The following is a 24,115-nucleotide window of genomic DNA, read 5'->3' on the forward strand; positions in this document are numbered from 1 at the left end:
AAAAATCAAAAATCTTATTGAACTGGAAATATTTGCCCCTGATATCTATTGCATACAAATAATGATTTTGTAAGTAAATCAACTACTTTGAAGACATAATTTCATGCCTTCTTAATAATGGATATCCTAAACAACATTAGCATATGTTTGGTTCATTAATAATTCTCTGAGAAATAATAATCATAATCTGATACCAGTACAATTTGAATATTCCATTTGAAATCATGATTTATTATAATCCTTAAATCCTTAAATTTAATTTTTACCTCAATTTAAATTCCCAATTACAAATATACTATATTTTATTTTTGTTAAACCCTCCAATTTAAGCTGATGACCTATTTTACTAAATTTTTGTGGCTCCTTTTTTCATATAAAGGTTTTAAACACTTAAATTATTAATTAAAACTATGTCAGTTTTAGTACAATTTCGAACGAATTCAAACCAATTAGGTCACTAAAACGCAAAAAATGTAAAAAAAAAAAAATTCTAAATGCCATTTTTTATCCATAGTTAAAAAAAAAAATTCTTCAAACAAAGCAAAAAATATTGAAACAAAATGAGTGACAATAACTACAAGCTCCAAGCTAAATTCAACAAAAAGAGACAATTAACTGCGAGTGTTTTACAGATAAAACAAAAAAAAAGGAGAAAGATGAAAAATTACAAAACACAAAAAAATCCTTAACAAAAGGACGATGACAGGACAATTAAATAAAAGGCCAGGCAATGTATTTTGTTGCTACTGCTGCTGTTAGCTACTGTATGATGGTGCTGTTTCTGGCACCTGCAGGCTGTCTAAGCTTTGTTATTATAAAATTAGCTTCAGCGCGACCAATTAGGAATTCCATGTGAGCATATGTGATGTTTCAAAAAGTTGAAATTTTTTTTGTGAAAGGCGTTTTTATAGACACACCAACAAAAAGAGGAATTATTTGAAAAAAATAATAAACTGGTTGTTTTTAGGGATGAAGCTGTCCATCCACATGCAGGTCATGTATCTATCCCTGAAGCAATATAAAACATCGAGATAAAAAAAAAAAACGAAGAAAAATACTTTCAGTTGAAGTTAATAATAATCTTGAGTCTAGAAAATGTAACGCCATCCAGAGTCTCTGAATTCTTACAGGTTGTGAAGGAAGAAAGATATCAATAAGCCAAGTGCATGGTGTGTGTTAACATCAACACCTCGTTTTCACAGCTAAGCTTTATCGGATGTTGCCAGAAATTTTAATTAAAAATGATGATGAAGGGTGAAAGAAAGAAAAAAATAACCTGAAAGTTAATTCTTCACTTTTTTGTCAGTTTCGTTTTTTTTTTTAATTTTTCTGTCCAATAATATAATGATCCCGTCTGTCAGAAGAGAGTGTGGGACCTATAATACTGAAAAAACTGTCAGAGCAAAATTACGAAACATTTTGTTTTAATTTTTACGTTGGCGTTGGTTAAAGTGGTATACAAAACTGTTCTTTTTTAGAAATTATGATTTTGAGATGAATTATTTTTATTTGTATTGGATGAAATGGATTTTATAAAAATTCTTAGATCATCAGGTACAACACTAATGGTTACACAAATTTACAAACAAAATTTAATTCACTTTCTCTTTTCATCCACTTTTTGTATGAATGAATAAAAACTAACGGTCTTGTGGCGCAATGGATAACGCGTCTGACTACGGATCAGAAGATTCCAGGTTCGACTCCTGGCAAGATCGACGTCGAATACTTTTTTTTAAATTATAGTGTCTGATAAAAATTGTCTATGCATCTAAGAAATTTGCTGTAAGAATAAAAATATCAATGAAATTAAATCGACGAAAAAGTCATCAAATGCCAAGTAAAATTTAATGAAATAAAAAATGCACCTACTACAAACAGTAGTGTTCTTTTTGGTGTATAGAGGAAATGTAAGTAATCCAAAACAAAAGAGCTGTCATCCGAACTTGAATTATTGGAATGCATACTGTATTGCGTGGGATAATGTATTTACGTTCAGAATAATAGTTAGTCGAATCGATTTGTTTTAATAAAATATTTTCCCATACCGGGAATCGAACCCGGGCCTTCTGGGTGAAAGCCAGATATCCTAGCCACTAGACCATATGGGATATAATTTGAACAGTATAAGTAAATAAATAAAAAGTCTAATAACTATGACTGGATCGTGACTTTCTATAAACATTATTTGGAGAACAAAATTTGAAAAATCTGGTATGCCATTTTGTACCATTAATTTTTTATAAAACCCTAAACAAAAAATTCATTTTCTTGAATCATACATTTTTGAACATTCAGTTTTTGATTTAAATAAAAATGATACAAAAGCTTTGAACGAGCAAGTCGTGCGTCTGTGAATTGAATTGTAAAAATCTGTAATTCACAGTAGCCAAAAACTAAGTCAAATCAAAAATTTTGCAGATACGTGTCAAGTTATTTTGTTTTTGCTGTCTAATAACATAAAAATCATTTAAAACATATTTCATTCTGATTTTTGGTGAATTATTTCTCAAATATCGAATTTTAGTGTCATGACTTTAAGAAGACTAGGTATATCTCAAGTTGTAGATTTTTTTACATTTTTTATTTGTATGTGTGGCGAACTCGAGATAACAATTTTACATGACATTACGATGATGGAGAATGCCAAAAAAGTGGGTCCGGCAATTCTGTCTGTCTGTCTGTCTGTGTGTCTGTCTCTATCTGGAGCTGCAGCCTAAACGAGTGAAGTGATTTTATTCAAACTTGGTAGTTAGCAGTTTTTGGTGATTCCCTAGAGGGGAAATTGAAATTTTTTTTTATGACCAAAACTAACGGTACCTGCCATATAACGGAAATAGAAATGGTAATTTTTTTCAAAAACGGCTCTAATGATTTTGATTAAAATTTTTGTGTGTAGTACTACACATAAGGACCAACTTTTTAAATAAAAAAAATATTTTTTGTACCGTTATTAACGGTACCTGTCATAGAACGGTTTTTTTCGTTTCTGAATATCTCGTACAAAATTAACCCGATTTAAATGAAAATTTTTATACAAAAGTGTGTAAGTAAATATAATATTAAAATTTTAGAAAATTTTCAAAAAACGCATTTTTGGTTTTTTAAAAAATATTTCAAAATTTTTTTTTGAAAAATCAATTTTTTGAAAACGGATCAATGAAAAATTTTGAAATTAAGTTTTTATGTGTAAATTAATTATTTCTTCAAAACTTTAAGGCTTGGCAACCCTATGCCTCGACAGGATATCACTAGGCAACCCATGTGCAATTTATTTCCTTAGACACTACCTTTCAGAAAATATAACTCTCAACTGGTATAACGATAAGGGTAGGTAGTCTTATGGCGGGATCTCCTACTAATAGATAAGCAAACAATTTATATAAATTGACGTTAAAAATAAATGTTTTCAATCGTAAATTTGGGTATAACTTTTGTTGACAAAGTCCAATCTGGCATGCAATGTGCCAAGTGGTTTTTTTTTTTATTAGCAACATTTTTGACAACTTTAGAAGCGATTTTCGTTATAAATGGACTTTTTTGGTACTTTGGCTCAGGGTTGTAAAAATATCAATTAAAATTAAATGCATTTGGAAAGTTATTGCAAATAAAAAAAAAATGTTCATAAAAAAAAATATTATTGAAAACAAACAAATATTCTGTATTAAAAAAATTTTTTTGCAAATATATAGAAATTATTTGCATTGAAAAAAAAAATTAAATGCAAATGAAATAGTTTTTTTTTAATACTCGTAGAATTTCTTACAATTTTAACTACTTAAGTGACTTTTCATTAGTTTCAATAATAGTTGAAATAGCTTATGTTTCGTCAAAATTGTAAGAGATTCGACGAATAGCTATTAAATAAAAATATCATTTTGTGTTGTTTTTTTTTTTTTCAATGCAGAAAATTTCTTTTTTAAAAAATGCTTTTATTTGCAATAAAATTTTTATTTTCAATACAATTTTTTTTTATGGAAATTTTAACTTTCAAAATGAGTAGCTATTTTTCATCCAAATATTTATTAGAATATTGTAAAACAACTTTGAAAGCATTGACTAAATCATTTCAGTCGTACTTATTTTACCTTATTGTTTTACTTCTTAAAGTCCATTAAAAACGCATTTTTCGCATTACGAGGGCCTATTTTAATCATCATCAGGATCTAGTATATAATAAAAAACATATGCGTTAAAATAGGTACTAAAATACATAACCTAATAAATTTACACTTTTACCTACCAAAAATATTAACAATTAATGATTTAATTCGTATCTGTTTCCATTGAAAAAATTATATAAATTAAATTTAAACAGACATTTGTTTTGAAATAAAAAAATTAAAGAACATTAAAAAAAAATTTATAAAAGTATTTAAAGTACAAAAATGTATTAAAATTTTGAATTTAACTGTTTCTTAAATTGGCATTGACTATTAAATTGTAGTAATGTATTTGTGTAATCACGTTCATCAATTTTATTATTACAAGCAATTTGTTAATTTTTTTATAATTTGGTCTACCTCATGTATTTGCAACTTAAATTTCTTTCTTTCTAACTTTAAAAATTTCTTCCATCGAAATCAAAAGAATTTCGACTTTCCTTGACATGATCAGTCAAAGCAGCTTAGTTTTTGTTGATCGACCCTTGAATAATTTTTTCACATTCGTTCTTATGTGGACTCATGCTTGTTCAAATTTTTACTTGCGATATAGGTACTATATATCAAGTTATGCATTCGTACAAAAAAAAAAGTTGAGATAACATTTTTCCATGACATTACGATGGTAGAGAATGCCAAAAAAGTGGGTCCCGGAAGTCCGTCTGTCAGTCTGTCCGTCTGTCTGTATGTAAACGAAGCTACTCCCTAAACGGATGGACCGATTGATGTCAAACTTGGTATGTAGCATTATTTGGCGACTCTAGAGAGGAGTTTTTGAAATTAATTTTTTAGGACCAAAAATAACGGTACTTGTCATATACCGATTTTAGTAAAATTGAAATTGCTCAAAAACGGCTCCAACGATTTGGTTTAAAAAATTCAAATATAAGTTTAAAGACAAGGTCTAACTTCTAATACAATTTTTTTTTTTTTTTTTGAAAATCATTATTAACGGTACCTGCCGCATAGAACCGTTTTTTTCAAATCCGATTATCTCCGAAAGTGCTTATTCGATTTTAAGGAAACTTTTTGTGAAGAAGCATTTATATAATTTCAATATAAGCCCAAAATAAAATTAAAAAAAAAAATAATTTTTGGATTTTGAAAAAAATTTTGAAATTTTTTTTTTTGAAAAGTCAAGTTTTCGAAAACGGGACATTGATTTTTTTTTTTTTGAAATTTATGTTTAGATGTTGATTAGTGATTTTTACAAAATGGCGTACCAATTTTATTTTAAAACTTTTTTCCAAAATATTATTTATGAAAAATTAGTTATGTAAAAAACGACTCTAACGATTTTGAAATTTTAACATATATATGAGGAATTGTTTCAGGATGTCAAATATGCCTTTAACTCAGTTTTGGATTTTTGGCTCATGCGCCCTTTTTGCTAAGTACGGCAGTATAGTACCTAGGTACCTACATTTTCCAAATTTCTATATAAAAAGTCTTCAAAATTTAAGCAACTTTAACTCTAAGAGCAAGTTCGTTCCAGTCGTGCATTTTATTTTAATTGTTTCACCTATACCTATAAACTTTTTCACAATTATTGCGGTTTACCGAGTAAACTAATCCACTATTTCCTGTTTTATCAATTTTTTGTTTAGTATTTAAGAACAATTTTGAAATTGTTTTTGTGTGTTGGTTTCATTGCTGCTTTAACATCTGGTACAAAATATTTGCACACTTTAGCTAAGGACTCAGTCACTTTAAAATAGTGAAAATAACAAAGAAGTCTTTGCAACAAACACAGAAATAACTGTTAAAAAAAATTTAATTTTCCAACAACATTTAAGGCCCATTTGCTGAAACGATACTTAAATATTTATGGGAAACATAAACCCTTAAGTTCTACATATTGGTTTGCACGAACTTCAAATTGTGTCATAAATTGCTCTAAGTTTAACATAACTTAGGGGGAAGAAATAGTAGAACTTAAGTAGTTTATGTTTTATTTAAGCACATTTATTTGATAAAAAAGGGAGAATTCAGCTCAAAAACTGACGCCATATTACCAAAATGAACAAAAAATAAGTATAGTATTATCAGTTAACTTACTTTTATAAATTGTAACCATCTGCAAAATGCAAATGCAAAAATTCACTGAACAAAATTTTAAGGAAATGTTCACCCTTTTGTTGTTTTTTTTTTTCCAATATTAATTTTGACACACACATACGTTCACAAAACACATACACATTCGCTAAAATTACTTCATTTATTAAATTTAACACCAATACTGTTAGAATTTCACTATTTTCACCTTTTTCAATTAATTCAAAGGCATTTTTCACAATATTTTTGCTAAATTTTCTCAAAAAACAAATAAAACAAACTGACGTTTTTATTGATTTGACAAATTAATTTGAGGTTCTCAGCGATTTCTCGCATGAAAGTAAATCATTGCTAGGTTGAACATAAATATTTTTTAGCAACTTAGAATAAACTAAGTAAAACATAAGAGTTATGTTCGACCTAGCTAAGATTAGAATTTATGACTAGTATGAGCAAATGGGCCTAAATCTAACAAGTTCCATAATTTATTAGTCAATCACCCTACCTGTTGGTCAAATTTCAAAATATCATAATTTCAATTAAATTAAAATTCTAAGGCCCATTTGCTGAAACGAAACTTAAATATTTATGTGAAACATAAACCCTTAAGTTCTACACAGCCGTTTGCGCGAACTTCAAATTGAGTCATAAATTCCTCTAAGTTTAACATAACTTAGGGGGAAGAAATAGTAGAACATAAGTAGTTTACGTTCTACTTAAGCATATTTATTTGGTAAAAAAGGGAGAATCCAGCTCAATAAATGATGCCATGGTACAAAAGTTGAGAAAAATTAAATAAAATAATATCAGTTAACTTACTTTTATAAATAGTGACCATCTGCAAACGCAAAAATTCACTGAACAAAATTTTAAGGGAATGTTAACCCTTTTTTTGTTTTATTCTCAATTTTAGTTTTGACGCACATATACATTCACAAAACACATACACATTCACTAAAATTAAGCCATTTATTAAACTTAACACCAATTTTGTTAGACTTTCACTAATTTCACCATATTCTATTAATTTAAAAGCATTTTTCACGATATTTTTGATAAATTTTCTCAAAAAACAAATAAAACTAACTGACGTTTTTATCGATTTGACAAATTTATTTGAAGTTCTCAGCGATTTCTCGCATGAAAGTAAATCATTGCTAGGTTGAAAATAAATATTTTTTAGCAACGTAGAATAAACTAAGTAAAACATAAGAAATATGTTTGACCTAACTAAGGTTAGAATTTATGACTAGTATGAGCAAATGGGCCTAAAACTATTTAATTATAATGATGATGACATTAAATGTAAATTTTATCAATCAATAAATTATTTCCTATTGATTTCATGTCAATCAAACTATTCCAACATTCAATTTAATTTCGATACAAAATCAATCATCAATCTACCTTGGATATGCTAAAAAGTGACAAATTAAGCTCAGCTACCGCTAAAAACGTTGATTAATGCATCGAATGTGTCATCATCGCACAAAATTTTGGTAAGCAATTAATAAAATTCATCTTTTTATTTCACAACAACCACCAAAACAACAAAAATTACACAAATTAATTGAATTCCAGAAGAGTTTGAAGCTGTATTAGGGAATCATTCATTCAAGACATTTAAGTGTCTGCATTATTCTGTCTACATTGTATTCATTGGTATCATACTTTGGGAGGATAAAGTTTTTTTTTTTTTCTTTTGACAATCTTATAAGCAAATCACAGAAATGATGGATCTTCATAAGCAGGGTCATTAACAGGGGAGAAGTTTAAAATAAAAGAACTCCCAGCCTTGCTCGAAGAAAAACAAAAAAAAAGAAAAAAAAAATATTTAAAGTTTATTAATAACGAATTCGGCTAATTAAATCTTGAAATGTCTGTCGTATGATTAATGTTCGAAGAGAGTCACGAAAATGAAAAATTCAAACACCGATCGTTTTTGATTTTTGGTTTGTTTTTTGTTTTTTTTTTTTTTATTTTAATTTTTTTTGTTAGCAGCGAGAATATTTATAAATTTGAAAATATGATCTTTGTGATTGATAATTATGGTGGAATCAGTTAAGAGGTAGTAAAGTATTTGTATAGGAGGAAAGAAGACTGCTGCTGTTTTGATGTCATGATGCCAATCAAAATTATTGAAAATTTTGAGTAGATAATTAGCTCAGTTGGAAGCAGGTTTACCTGCCTATACAAAATGTATATACGCACGAAAGAATAAAACTTCCGTTTAATGAGGTGAATAGTGCTTCAAGTGATTTTGGGAGACTATTTAATAAAAATGGCGCCACATTAACAGATTTTGTTGGCAAGTTAAAGTTTTGTTTTAAGAGAAATATACAATGCCTTCTTGGATTAGAAATATCTATGTGTTTTGAAAGTTGGCCTTGAAAATACATATGGCTTGAAATCTTATAAATGATGTAACGAATTTGAAGTATTGAAGTAATTAAGCAATATCTAAGTCTATATCGAAAATTTTACCATGTAACCTCTTGTATAAAACTGTTTTTTGATCGAATTGTGTACTAAAATTGCTGCAGGGTTCTAATTAATTTTCAAAATTTTGCACGACTTTTCGAAAATAACTTCATTACTTAAGTTTTAAAATCGAAATCCGTCAGTTTTTGAAAAAAAGTTCATAAAATTTTCAAAAAAAATTTACTTCGTTTTTACAATCAAGTTGCAAACTTTCTTTAAAAATTCCGTATGTTTCTCATTAGCGTAACGGGTACAATGGCTGGCACCCCTAAGCATTTTTTCACTTTGAATTGCGAATTACTCTCGCATTTAAAGAGTTAGAAATATGTTTAATATGTCAAATTAAAGTTTAAAGAATTTTTAAAATATTCAAATAGGAAAAGCTACCCAAAAGGTACAATCATTGGCACCCAGGTACAATTGTTGGCACCCGAGGGTACAAATATTAGCACCCTCAAAAATGAAAGAAATACAAGTGTTTTTCATGATAGCTTTTACCAACGTTTAGTTAAAAACAGTTTAGTAGGTACAAAAAAAAATCTTCATTAAACGTAATTAAAAAAAAAGTAAATAAAATGTACGACTGGGTCGTATGTACTGGTTCTTGCATTTCAAATCACATACCATCATCTTAGATAATTTTTTGAATTTTTTAGAACATTTCGTACGAGAAATTTAATCGAAATCGTTGGATCCATTTTCGAGAAAATTGCAATTTCTCGAAAACTTTATATAGGAGATATTCGTTAAGAACGAAATATTAAAATACCTAAAATAAAAACGGGTCTTGGAAATCACGTACAAATTGTCTGTAATGAGTTTTTGGCAAATCTATCAAATATTTTGAGCTTTTTTTCCCCATTTTTCAAACATAAACTTATAATTATACCGTTTATAACATAAACGGTATAATTATTGGCAGTTAAGACAAGGTACAATTATTGGCAGTGCCAAAGATTGATGTCCAAAATCACGCATTATTCTCACCCACCTGCCAATAATAAAACCACTACTTTATATTCGACCAATTATTGACACCCCTTTTTAATTAATTTGAACATATTTTTTTATATAAAAAACAATTAAAAACATTTAAGTTATTATATTGTTAAGCTAAAAAAAAATAAATCTTCATCCAAAAACTCTAAAAATAATCAAAAACGGACAGTTACCAAATTCAAACTTTTTTACTAATTAAAAGGAACTGAAAATGAAATAGACCTAAATAAAAATGGAGAATTGTAGAGAATTAATACAGCTTATGAAAAAAACATGATTTTTGTTCCTGGGAATAGTAGTTTTTGTGAAATGCTTAATTGTATGAAGGGTGCCAATAATTGGTACAAAAATCGGGGGTGCCAACCATTGTACCCCTTTTTTAGGAGAGTTTCAACCACATTCTCTTTAAATTAGAAATTTTTGGTTCACTTTTTTGTGGTGTTTTGACACCCTTAGGTGGATTGTAATTTGTAAGTCCATAGTTGGTACTCGGCGGCAACCCTTTTCAAATACTCATTTTGATACTTGATTTATCAAGTTAAAATGCATATATTATGTTAAAATATGTACCTGGAATCATAGTTTAAAAACAACTTAATGGAAACTATAGTACCTATTAAATTTAAAATGTTTCACAATAATATAACATCCAATAAGAAATGTTTAAAATGATCCCATCTATTGTTTCTAGTTTCAGGTAGTTTTATCCATAAAAAAAACCTCTCAACACGCTTTACTAAAAGATATCTCTTTCGGTGGGCTAAGATGAATAAAATTAACTCCAACTCCAAGTTTATACCTATGATTATTTTTGTTGGTGAAAAAGAACCAAATAATCCGTAAAAAACCGTTCTTAATACTTTAATCTTTTTATGCCTAATATTTTAATCAATTCTAATAACCAATTAATGCATATAATAATTATGAAAAGAAAAACTTTTTCTCTTAAAGTAACTTGTAACCTTAGTTCCTTTAATCAATTTAATATATAAAGACGACAATATAATATAACAACCCACGTGTGCACATCAAGAAGAAAACACTTTCGTATTTATTCCAAAACCCACTCTTTTAATAATATTTCCATAGATTTTCATTTCTCAATGCAATTCAAAATTCAAATTATATTCCCCATTTTCATTCACATAGAACAAAACAAAAACATAAATAAAAACATAATAAAAACGAATAAAAAAAAAAAACAAAAAAGAACAAAACGGACTTGGCATTCACTCGTGTTCTACTATTCCATTCCATTCAGCAGCACTATTGTTTGACCTTATGTGCAACTCATTAATGAGTCGAATCATATTAATTTCTCACACACATTCGATCAACCTATAACAGTTCAATTTTCGATCTTTGAATAAAACAAAAAAAACAAGGTTTGAAAACTTTGTTCGTAAATTAGTTATACACGAAAAGTTTATCGTGTGCCTCTATTATATCCAAGCCTTTGAAAGAAAAAAACTTTGACTGCTGCAAATCTCTTCTATTTTTATCCACATTCGATATAGAATATCAGAAATTCCTTTGAATTTGCTTTCACACTGAATTTTGTTGTCATTTCTTCATACGCATAATATGAGATTTTGAGTATATGTAAGCCTACGCAACTTTGAGCGCCTGAATTCAGGGATGGATTAGATTTGAAAACTTGGGCCTGGAAAAGATTAAAAAATTATGAATAGAAGAGTGTTAAAAGCTTGAACTTTTAAGCTTAACATTTTTATCACCTTTGAAAGTCTGACAGCAAATAAAATTTTGCCTAAGGCCTCTTAAATAATTTTCTAGTAACCTGATTTGAGGCCTCATACTTGAAGCTATGCATCTTTTCCAATACGTCCCTGATCTAACTGGGTTACAGATGAATGAACGCATCAATAAACCGAAATACCTGTATCACAATTTCCAAAACAAATTGATATTTATTGGGAGTTCTATAGAGTTCAGTTCAGTGTACAGCCAGCAACAAGTTCTATCAGAGTCCTCCTCCGATACACATGAAAATTTGCATATCTATCTCACCCAAGAGGAATATCGAATCGAATCGACACAATCGAATTCATCGTGGGTTTTCCTCGGAGCTCTAAAATCAAAGTTTGATTTGAGAGAATCTTGTTTATTTTTTCAAAGACCAATTTACATATTTCGTCTTCTGGATTCTTACCCAAAAATGTAGTTCCTAAGTTCATCAAGAATGATTTCTATCATCATCAACTGATAGCTTGTACGTTACTCTCGTATACGCAAGTCTTAATTTACATATTTGTCCAAAAGATCCAATACCTACCAATACCTACCTTTTTTTTTGTGTTTGTTTATTTGTTGAAGTCTTTTTAGAACCCAGAAGCCTAAAGTGGCGACATCTGCTGTACAGTGATGGGTAAATAAACATAAAATACCTTCAAAATGCCCCACTGTTTTTGAACCCAGCCCAGTCAGTTCGTATGAACGTCTAGGTAATCGATCTTAAAATTTTTAATGATGATGCGACTGGCAAGACCAAACAAAAAAAAAAAAAGAAAAAAAAATCGCTCCAAGAAAACAATAAAAATTAGAATATCCGTAAAAATTATGATTTTTTAAGTAAAATAAATTAATTTTGTATCTTTCTGTGTGTTTGTATGAGAGAGAGAAAATCCATCTCAAAGATATTGATCTTTAAAAGATTCAGAATGGGTATGTCATTGAATGAGTATCTGGAAGATAACGTTGTTTTTTTTTTTTTTTATTGAAGTTATACTTCTTATGGGAGGGTGGGTATGAAAATTTACTTTTTGACAAGAATGTCAAAGGGATTATGACGCGATCGCCCTGGGAAGCAGGGCTGTCATTTCACCTTTAGAGTAGGCAGTACTTTAGTATTTAAAAATGCAGTACGCCGCAGTACGGCAAACATAAAACACACAACACGTTGCAAGTTACATGTTTCATGTGGCAAGTTGCATGTGGCAAGTTGTATGTGGCAAGTTGCATGTGGCAAGTTGTATGTGGCAAGTTGCGTGTGGCAAGTTGCATGTGGCAAGCTGCATGTGGCAAGTTGCATGTGGCAAGTTGCATGTGGCAAGTTGCATGTGGCAAGTTACATGTGGCAAGTTGCATGTGGCAAGTTGCATGTGGTAATTTCCATGTGGCAAGGGTTGCAAACAGCTCACATTTCAGCTCAGCTCAAATTTGAGCTAGGTACCATAGCTTAGCTCATTTGAGCTGAGCTGAAACTGAGCGCCCCAACTTCCAACGCCTATATCTCGGAATTTTGAAGAAAATGAAAAAAAATATGTTCAGATGCCAAAAGGTAGCGGGGACTCTAACCTACATTTGGGTACAACTCCCATCCCTGTAGGTCCACGCGTTCTCAAACCGGGAGAATTTAAAAGAAAAAAAAAATAGGCACGATTCTGAAAAAATAGGCATGATGTGGCGGTTTAACATGGAAGGCGATTTTTTAAAAATCTGACAATGTGCAAAGCGTAGGACCATGACACAAGCTATCATTTGGCATCACTCCCAAAAATTGCTCTCAAGCGGTTTAGCTTCCAGGAGCGTTCAAAGATTCAGGGATTTTTCGAAAAAAAATTTACCCCAACTTTCAAACGCGATTTTCTCGGAATTTTGAAAAAATCGAAAAACCGGATTATACCACTATCGGGTAGCTGAGAATATAAGCTTTCATATGGCACCACTCCCATGTCTCTAGATCAAAGCGTTCCAACGCCTATATCGCGGAATTTTGAAGAAAATGAAAATAAAATTTTTGATGCCAAAAGGTAGCGGGGACTCTAACCTACATTTGGGTACAACTCCCATCCCTGTAGGTCCACGCGTTCTCAAACCGGGAGAATTTAAAAGTAAAAAAAAAAATAGGCACGATTCTGAAAAAATAGGCATGATGTGGCGGTTTAACATGGAAGGCGATTTTTTAAAAATCTGACAATGTGCAAAGCGTAGGCCCATGGCACAAGCTATCATTTGGCATCACTCCCAAAAATTGCTCTCAAGCGGTTTAGCTTCCAGGAGCGTTCAAAGATTCGGGGATTTTTCGAAAAAAAATTTTACCCCAACTTTCAAACGCGATTTTCTCGGAATTTTGAAAAAAGTCGAAAAACCGGATTGTACCGAAATTTTTTTTATGATAAAAAAAGAAATATTTTACTAAAAAAATAGAAATATATTTACTATTAAAAAAACCAAGAGAAAAGATCACGAAAAATTATCTGTTTTATTTATAAAAATATCCATGTGTTAAAATAATTCCATTAATAACTAGAACCAAACATCTTAAGCTATGGTGTTTTATAAAAGTTTAAAATATCTTCATATTTCATTATACTTTCCAAATAAAAATCAATGTATCCTCTCACCCATCACAGCTATAAGATCACTTTACCTTAGCTCACCCAACAGCTCAGCTCACCGACAGCTCAGCTCACCCAACAGCTCAGCTCAACCATCAGCTCAGCTCACTTTCAGCTCAAATGAGCTGAGCTATGGTACATAGCTCAAAAGTGAGCTAGCTCAAAATTTAAGCTGAGCTGTGAGCTGAGCTGTGAGCTGAGCTGTGAGCTGAGCTGAGCTCACTTTTGAGCTTTGTAGCAACCCTGCAAGTTCCATATTACAACATAAGTAAATTTCACAGAATAAATTGAAAACTACATGGACACAAGGAGGATGAAAGAATTAATTTATTGTTCACTTGATAAAAATGTAAAAAAACGAAGTGTGGATTAATTAATTTAATAATAGAAATTAAAAATATCAAATGAAATTCATTTACATATACTGAATGAGAAGTATAACTTCAGTCGCGTGTACATGTGTACACACACTCTTTTTTCAACTCTCATAGAGATAGTTTTTAGCGATAAAACATACTAATTTATTAAGATACTGGGGGATTTGTATATTTGGATTTGATGTGTGTAGAAGAAGTGGAAGGAGTGGATCGTGTGATGGAGGTCCATAATGAAAATGAATATGAAAAAAAAAACCTAAAAATATAGAAAATTATGAAACATAAATTCGATTTCGATGACAATAGTGGTATTTGGTTTCATGTTCTTTTTTCTACCTAAATTTTCGAAAGGGGATTTTATATGAAATTTGGACAGTAGTCAAGGTTTTGATAGAGGTCGTTGTGTTTTGTTTCGTTTATGTCTGAGATTTGATTGTAAAGGGATTTGGTTAGATGAGATATGTCTTAGAGATATGTCACAGGGTTATTTTTTTTTCTATATTGTAAGACAACGCAAGTTTCTCAAGGGAGTCGATAAATTTTCTTCAGATTCAAAGATTATAGGAGTAAAAAACGGTGGCTAGACATTATCTTAAATTTAGGAATTGATGAATGTTAAATGGTATCTAGTAAATACCTTTAGTTTGCTAACAGTTTTTTAACACTTAAGACTTCTGTTTTTGAAATGAGAAAAATATCGTCCAAGCCTTAATCCCGTTCATATGTAAGAGTTAATATTAAGACCTAACATAGGAAATACGATGGTATTGAGAGGGCATAAGATAGAATAAATAATATTTCGAAGAGTAGGTACCGTTTAAATAGGAGCTACTTTCGTGTGACAGATGGAAGACATCACATTCCAGTATAGATCTCGTCCTCAATCAAGAAGCCTTCCGATCCAAGTTTTTTCTTATATACTAGTTGTCTGTAGTTGCGCGTAATCAAGTTTGTAAAAGGTGTTCTTCAATTGTGAGAAGGTTTCTTGCTTAGATTCGTCACACTTTTGCTGTGTTAAAACGCTCCATACTTGACTCAGTTCTCAAAACATGATATAGTGACAACTTTCTGACAGGGTTAATGTCGCTGAAAACCGAACATTTCTTTAAGAACGATTTTCAACTGCTTTTTCTCCTCAACCTCTTTACAGTAATACCGGGATGCCGTACTTTATTGAGACAGGCTTTTAGGTATTACTTATATTATTAGTAGACGGCAGTAGTAAACTGACTGCTTGGTGCCGTAAAAGTAAACTACTTCCTCGTTGTCGTTTCGGATAATGCGATATCGTTGTAGGGTTCTCATCCTTCTCATCATTGGGGCGATGTTTCCGACAAGTTTCTTTGCAGATTTCAGCAGATACTTTTCCATGTTATGATGTTTGCTACCTGTTAGAGTTGTTCTTTGCTGTAATATTTTTGCCGCTATCGATCGAAGTAGAGTCCGGTGCAGACCCTTAGTATTTTTCTCTCAAAAATTTGAAGTTTCTTCATAGCTGTTTTGGGTGTGATATAACATACTGGAAAGCTATAGGTGATGACAGGTTGAAGAAGCTGATTATAAATCAATTTTTTAATATAATCGAGACCACAAATTTTGTTCCTTTTAACAGATTAACTTGTTAATAAAAAATTTCGTTTTGTTATTTATAAATCAGGATTTTTGTTGGTTGGCTATTGGCTTAGTCCGTTCCTTCTCCTCATCAGGGGGTAAAGACGATGGAACGAGTGGTTGGCTTGTTTAAGGACAGACGGTGAGTAGGTTGAACCTCAGGAGTACGTTAATGTTAACTCAACGGGCGGACTGGAATTTTTAAAACTTATACTTCTTTTGCGGTGTTGAGCATAAAAATTTACTTTTTGAAAAAGTTATGTGAAAGAGATTAACAAGTAGCACCATCTAATAATTGTAAAATAGTTTTGTTATGGTATGAACCTACTTAGTGAATTTCTGTAAGTGAGAAGTATATAAAAGACGGTAAATAAAATCAATAACATAATTAGAATTATAATTGGGTAGTTTTTATTTTTTTCAAGAATTTCTAGGGGGGCTAAAGACACGTTATCACTGCATAACTTCTTTAGCTTCCTGAATGTCATAATGTTCTAGGCTTTTGACCACTTTCTGTGGAGCAGGGACTTTTTCCATAACTGGGTACATACTTTGTAGCGAAGTATTCGTCATTTTACATGATCATACCAAAATATCTGCTGCACTTGCTCCTTCTGTCGTTTTCCGTGTAAGATCTAGCAGACTTTCATCTTACGTATATTCTCTGCATTACATCGCACGTTCCATTTTCTATATGATTTTGGTTTAAGCTTTTTATCTATACAAAGTTCACTCCACAAAGGTCTCGACTTCTTGCGGCCTTTTTTAGGTCTAGACATAAAGCGAAATTCTTTATTTGTTCAGCTTAGTGAAATTCCATCAAACTCTGTAAATTCCGTGTCCAAACATTTTCTTTACTGACGATTCTCTTAGCTTTTTAGTTCATTGATATTATTTGGCTTAGCAGTTCCAAGAATCGGGTCAAATTCTATCAGGCTTTTCGAGTAGGTACTTAATGAATATTTTCTCAAAACTCTTGATTCCACTATCAGCCCAACATTAAGAGGTCTCTATCAAAATCAGTATCAAAACCTACCTAGGTGTGTTCTTCCTAAATCTTATATCATATATTAACTTAAAGTAAAAGAAATTGATTTTTATAAAAATTATGGACTATAATTGTCCTACTTCAACCATCCTTATTCTAGCTTATTTTGATAACAATATTCCCATGAAAGAAAACAATTACACTTGATTTCATACAAAAAAAATTTATATAACGATAAGAAACCACTTTCGGTGCACCTATAAGCCCACAACTAGGTCAGATATTGCCCACACTGCAAGTTAAACTCCCATTAAACCGCCAGACCAAGCATGGCACCTCAACCAACCAACCATCATATAAGCTGATAGTCTAATTACGTTCGCAATATTAGTTTATACGCTCACAAAACGGCGCTCCCTCTCAAACCCAAGGCAAGCTATAATAAGAGGTCTTTGTTTGCTTTGGTTTTCAAAAATCACAATCACTTAAAGGGTCGTAAATTACCAGCCACACATCAAACTAATCACAACTGAAATGAATACCTTTGCAAAGTTGTTTGAATTTATTCAAACAATTAGCATTTCTTTGATAATTTTACTTATCAGCTTCAACAATTTGAGTCACTTGTCAAAAAAAAAAAAAAAATTGAAAAAAAAAACTTCAAAGATGCATCACTTCCTAAAAGATATCAGGTCAAGCAAATTATGGAAATCAATATGCCACAAAACCACAAAATGACGATTATGACGACACAGCAACTACCGACGACTACGAAGACGATGATGATGATGACAGTGAAGACATAGCTGCTGACAACTCACTTTGCTCTGGCAACTAGCACTATGACAAAATGATCTGATTACTTGTGCCCACAATATGAATAATGTATTTGAGAATCAATAATGTATCTAGATGCAATTTCAATGAGCGGAAGAGACATGGCGTAGATACACAATCACAGAGCACCACACCATTCACTATGACTGAATATAGATAGACGACACACAGGAAGCCAAGACGTGCTGAATTTGTGTCTTTTACAGTTTGTACAGTGTATACACGGTCTGTGGCAGAGTTAATTTTCACCTGTTTCATTGTAGAAATAATATTTACTCAGAGTAAATAATAGCAGAATAGAAAATGAAAATGCGTTGGTTTTTAATATGATTTGTGTCAGATAGCTGATAGATGCACGTAATATATGATGGGTAGTTGAGAATTATTGATGGAAAAGTCGCTTTGGTATATTATTATTGGGGCTTCTTCGTTAAAGTAAACTATATAGGAAGAAACAGTAGCAGAACGAATTACATTAAATTTGTTAGTCAATAATTACGAAAATTATTAATGTAAATTTTGTAGCACGTGGGAACTTATTTCAAGTAGGCAAGTCGAAAGTGTGTTTGATTTTTACCAAAATGTTAACATAAGCTACATATCTCGTTTACGATCTTAAATATTAAATAATAATAGTTCAAAAAACTTGCTTTAAAAAAATTTGCTATGAGGACAAATATTTAAAATCAGTACGCACGTTATAAAAAGGTCAATGAAACATTTTTTTAAAATAATTTGTTGAAATATCGTCAAAATTACAATTTTTTTAAAAGATTTTCGAAAATCATCCAAATATTTTTTTTTTCATTCGGAAGCAGATATTTTCATATCAAAATCCAGCAACAAGTTCTGGTTTACAGAAATGAGATTACAGTGAAAAGGCCTATGCATTCAGCTAAAAAAATCACAAATTTATTTTTTTAAGATTTTCGAAAATTATCCAACTATCTTTGTCTAAATTTTCGGAATTTTCAAAAATTTTCTCCAAATCCATCGAATGAGACATCAATAGAAAGGACTTTTTAGACTCTATTCATAACTGAAAACCAAAAGCTTGTAGGAATTTGGGTTGCTGAATTATTTGCAATCGAAATATTTTTTTTTCATTCGGAAGCAGATATTTTCGGATCAAAGTCCCGAAACAAGATTTGGTAAACAGATATGAGATTACAAAGAACAGGCCTATGCATTTACCTAAAAAAATTTAAATTTATTTTTTTAAGATTTTCGAAAAATTATCCTTGTCTAAAAATTTGGAGTTTTCAAAAAGTTTCTCTTAATCAATCAAATGAGACATCAAAAGAAAGGATTCTTTAGATTCTATTCATAACTGAAAACCAAAGGTTTGTAGGAATTTGAGTTGCTGAATTATGTGGAATCGAAATATTTTTGTTTTTTTTTCCATTCGGAAGCAGATATTTTCGGATCAAAGTTCCGAAACAAGTTTTGGTTTACAGATATGAGATCACAGTGAACAGGCCTATGCATTCAGTTAAAAAAAAAATAAAAATTTATTTTTTTAAGATTTTCGAAAATTATCCAAGGGGTACCCCTTGTCTAAGAATTCGGAATTTTAAATTTTTTTCTTCACATCCATCGAATGAGACATCAATAGAAAGGACTTTTTAGACTCTATTATTCATAACTGAAAACCAAAAGTTTGTGGGAATTCTGGTTGATGAATTATTTGCAATCGAAATATTTTTTTTTTTTTTTTTTCATTCGGAAGCAGATTTTTTCGGATCAAAGTTCCGAAACAAGTTTTGGTTAACAGATATGAGATCACAGTGAACAGGCCTTTGCGTTTGGCTTAAAAAATTACAAATTCATTTTTTTAAGATTTTCGAAAATTATCCCTTGTCTAAAAATTCGGAATTTTAAAAAATTTTATCCAAATCCATCGAATGAGACATCAATAGAAAGGACTTTTTAGACTCTATTCATAACTGAAAACCAAAAGTTTGTAGGAGTTCGGGTAGCTGAATTATTTGCAATCGAAATATATTATTTTCATTCGCAAGCAGATATTTTATGATCAGAAATAAAAGTTTCTATTGATAAATCAAATGAGACATCAAAAGAAAGGATTCTTAAGACTCTATTCATAACTGAAAACCAAAAGTTTGTAGGAATTTGAGTTGCTGAATTATGTGGAATCGAAATATTTTTGTTTTTTTCATTCGGAATCAGATATTTTCGGATCAGAGTTCCGAAACAAGTTTTGGTTAACAGATATGAGATCACAGTGAACAGGCCTTTGCGTTTGGCTTAAAAAATTACAAATTCATTTTTTTAAGATTTTCGAAAATTATCCAAGGGGTACCCCTCGTCTAAAAATTCGGAATTTTCAAAAATTTTCTCCAAATCCATCGAATGAGACATCAATATAGAAAGGACTCTTTAGACTCTATTCATAACTGATAACCAAAAGTTTGTAGGAGTTCGGATTGCTGAATTATTTGCAATCAAATATTTTGTTTTCATTCGCAAGCAGATATTTTAGGATCAGAAATATTTTGTAGGTACAGTTACTTAAAAGAATCAAATAAATAATTAAATGTTAAACTCAACCCAAAACTTTCTTCCTTTCTTTCATTATACTTATGTATATCTAGTGAAGCATATATAAACCGCCAACCTGGGTTTTATGAAGAGAAAAAACCAATAATCATCATCATCCTTTATCCTCATTGGTTCAACTCATCGAAACTAATAAATAGTTTCAACTAGCTGCAGAGCGTATAATTCACTTCAATTGATTTAATGCAGAAAATTTTCATCAAGTGATTTCCTTGAAGTTATTTTTTTATGACTCGATTTATCTTTTTTTTTTTGGTTTATTGGTAATTTTTAGTCTTCCAAAAAAATAAAGTAATTTTTTTTTTTTGCTACTTAAAGCAACAAAACAATTGAAGCAGTTGGTCCTTCACTTTCAAGACTTTTGAATCTTAGAAGACAAACAAAAAAAAAAAACTCGATACCAACAACTAAAAGTACTAAAATTTTTCTTTTTTGCATTTGTTTTTTTTTTTTTTTTTGTTATTCAAGTTCGACGGAAGGATTCGTAGAAATCAAAGGAGAAATCGAATAGAGAAAAATAAGAAAGTTTTATTATTTTGTTTTCGGTTTTGCTTTTTTTTGAGCTAACTTTATTCTGATCGAATATCTTGAGGGAGAAGAAGTGTAGAAGAGTAGGTATCATCTCTCTGGCTTTGAAAAAAAAACATACTTTTGGTTCTCAGAAAAATATACAGTCTTGGTGCTTTGGCTCTATGTCCAGTTCAGTTACTTAAGCTCAACTTAATTAGAAAAGTTTTTTACTCTTCAACTTACCAGCGCCACCACAAACAAAAATGTCTTGCAATTCTTAGGGTTACCATCACAGTTTTTTTACGCTTTTGTATTGTAATAATTTTACAAAAAGTTTTTCCACTGGATTTTTCATTGCTACAATATTCATTTGCATTGATCTTTCTGTCATTAAACTGACAAGAACATTCATTTTTGTTAAGCTTCTTCCAAGAACAAGAATATTTTAAATCCTCCAATATTTGACAAAACCTTTTAAAAGAAAGGTTACTGACTTTCTCAGCTCTTCTCCAAGTTAAAAGACAAAGCCTTGTGAAAAAGTAAAAGAAGATTTATACTTTTTTTTCGAAAAGTTGGCAACCCTATCAGCTTGATGAAATTATTATTTATTATTTTTTGTTCATTTTCTGACTGGGAGATAAATTGAAGAAGAAACAAAAAATTAATCCTTTTTTCCCATATTGATTTGATTTCTACTCATTTTCGATAATGATGCGATGGGTGGCAAAAAAGGGATGAACGAAATTATGGCCTAATTTGTTAAGACCCCCGGATCAGACTTCTTCTTCAATCGTGGTGGGTGTCTTCTCATTTAAATTCGATGACGATAAGTCTTTAAAAAATACAAAAAACAACAGTGAGTCCACTTTTAATATTTTCGGTTGCTTTTATAGCTTTGGATACAAATTTTTATTTCCTTTTTTTTCCTGTTGATACTATAGTTATTTTTTCGTGTTTTTTTTTTCCAGATGCAGGAGGGAGTAAGGCTTTTTTGTATTCTAACGTAGCAATGGAAAGTGATATAAAAAAAAAAAATCTTACAAAATGCACATAAAACTTCAACACCACACAGTAAGATCGTAAAACTAATTTTGCCATCAAATAAATGTTCCAAGAGGAATAAAAAATTAAAAACATGGAAAACGCACTTAAGCCAACGGGAATGTAATTTTTCTGTCGGTCGTTGTTTTTTGTTGTGTTTTTTTTTTTTATTATTATTATTTGTCGAATAAGTTTTATTTTTTGTTTGGTTTTTTTTCACAAATAAGTATAGTATAATGTTGAAGGGAGGTAGACAACAAATTCTAGAGTGAAAGCAAATAAAAGTTTGTTATATATTTTTTGGGAAATGATCTAAATGCTTTCAAAGAATCAGTGACAATTAGTGTAAGATGTAAAGTTAAAAGCATTGTCGAGAGCTCATTAAATATTTTATATATTTTTTTTTTTTTTGTTTGTTAAACAAAAAACTGTTGTAGGTTCATACAACCTAATAACCTACCTTTGTTATAAATTTTTCATTTATACTTATTTGGGTGAAAATTTAGTAGAGAATGGGGACTGCTTTAATGTGATTTCATGTAAATAATGGAGATTTAGAAGTTTTTTGTACAATAACAAACATTAAGTTTCAGTTTTTCTTTATACTAGCACTAAAATTTGACTTTATTGTGTCATTAACGCATAAAAATGTTTAAAACATATTTGTTTTTCTTAATTAAAAATAAATGTAAAAAAAAAAAATACAAAAGAAAGTTAATTTATTAGACAAAGTGTCACCACAATACCAAATACATATTAGGAAATTGTAATTTTTGTAGTTATTTTAAAGTTTGTATTTTTAAAATAAAATGGAAAAAATCACAACTAAAAGGAAGTATTAAAAAGCACTACAGACATTTATTTAATTTGATATTTTTTGTTTGAAAAGATTACAAAAAGTTTGTTATTTTTGGTTCAAAGTTTTTTTTATTAATTTTGATTTTTGAACTTGCGTAGTAGGGCAACTTTAAGTTCGTAAAAAAAATCGGACTCGAGGTAATAATTAGACATGGCATTACTGAATGATGATGATTTTTGATAGTGGAGAAATAGACATTTTTTTAGGACCAAACAAATTAACGGTTGCTTTTACTATTTTGGCTAAAAGAAACAATTTTTAAATATAAAATATATTAATTGGTCCATTTTTAACGGTACGTGTCCACATTTCCTACATCTTTCATATTGTCGGCTTAGAGTGTAAACCTGCTAGCTCCACTTTTGGGCAAAATTTAGTTAGGTATGCAGTTTGAGAGGTCTAATGAAGGCGCATCGTCTGACATTAAAATTTTCGTTCAACTCCACTTATAAGACAGCCAAATTAGGTGATGAGTAAAACAGCTAACTCCATTATTCCCAAATAATTCCTGCTAGCTCCATCAAAACTTCTTAATTCAACAGTAATCTCATTAATAAATAAGAAATAAGACTATACCATTTCTCATAATATGTAAGAACAACTGCATTCTTGATTACATGGTTGGCATTCAAATCACCTGAAGTTAACATGAGGCTGAGAGAGATGATGAAAAAAACCTAATGCAATAACGTCCGTCTGAATAAGAACCGCATTATGTACCCAGTTCCATTCTGTATTTGGAACTGATAAGTGTTAAAATGAACTACATATTATTATTTTATACTGTTTTTGGTGTCAATTAGCCCTATTTTGGGTTTTACATGGACAATTTTCCGTTTTGCATTCATTTTTTTTAAAGTTTTTTTTTTTAAATTTTGATTTTGAAAATTAATTTTTCAAAAACCATTACATAAAACAGCTTTAAACAAGAAATACGACGTGATTTTTGGATAACAAAAAGGTACACCACTTTATAGTAGGTGTAACAGCTGATTTGTAATATTTATGTTTCCAAATTAAGTCAATTTTTTTAGAAAATTAAAGTTGATTATTTTGGCGTTATATATTTGGCAACTATGTTTTTATAAAAATATATAGGAAAGATGTACACTGAGCCAAAAAACAACGTAAAATCAATCTAAACCACTTTGAATCAATGGAAAATCACTACATTTTTAGCCTAAAGTGGAAAATGATTGAATCAAAGTAGCACACTTTAAATCAAAGTTGTTCACACATTAAATCAAAGTTGTTCA

At 30.2% G+C, this 24,115-nt stretch overlaps 1 long non-coding RNA gene and 2 other non-coding genes across 3 annotated transcripts in view; 2 read left to right on the forward strand and 1 right to left on the reverse strand.

Annotated features, from left to right (window-relative positions):
* The first annotated feature begins 1,645 nt into the window (after nucleotides 1-1,645).
* Trnar-acg (transfer RNA arginine (anticodon ACG)) lies at nucleotides 1,646-1,718 on the forward strand. Its single transcript has one exon. It is a non-coding gene; the product is annotated as a tRNA-Arg (tRNA).
* A 321-nt stretch (nucleotides 1,719-2,039) lies between these two features.
* On the reverse strand, nucleotides 2,040-2,111 carry Trnae-uuc (transfer RNA glutamic acid (anticodon UUC)). The gene has a single exon. It is a non-coding gene; the product is annotated as a tRNA-Glu (tRNA).
* Nucleotides 2,112-7,492: 5,381 nt separating this feature from the next.
* Nucleotides 7,493-24,115, forward strand: part of LOC129920086 (uncharacterized) — a 57,284-nt gene continuing 40,661 nt past the window's right edge. Inside the window, exon 1 of the long non-coding RNA XR_008773185.1 lies at nucleotides 7,493-7,717. This is a non-coding gene — a long non-coding RNA (uncharacterized LOC129920086). The remainder of the gene's footprint in view (nucleotides 7,718-24,115) is intronic.

The sequence above is a fragment of the Episyrphus balteatus genome, chromosome 4 (assembly GCF_945859705.1).
Source record: "Episyrphus balteatus chromosome 4, idEpiBalt1.1, whole genome shotgun sequence".
Taxonomy (NCBI): Eukaryota; Metazoa; Arthropoda; class Insecta; order Diptera; family Syrphidae; genus Episyrphus; species Episyrphus balteatus.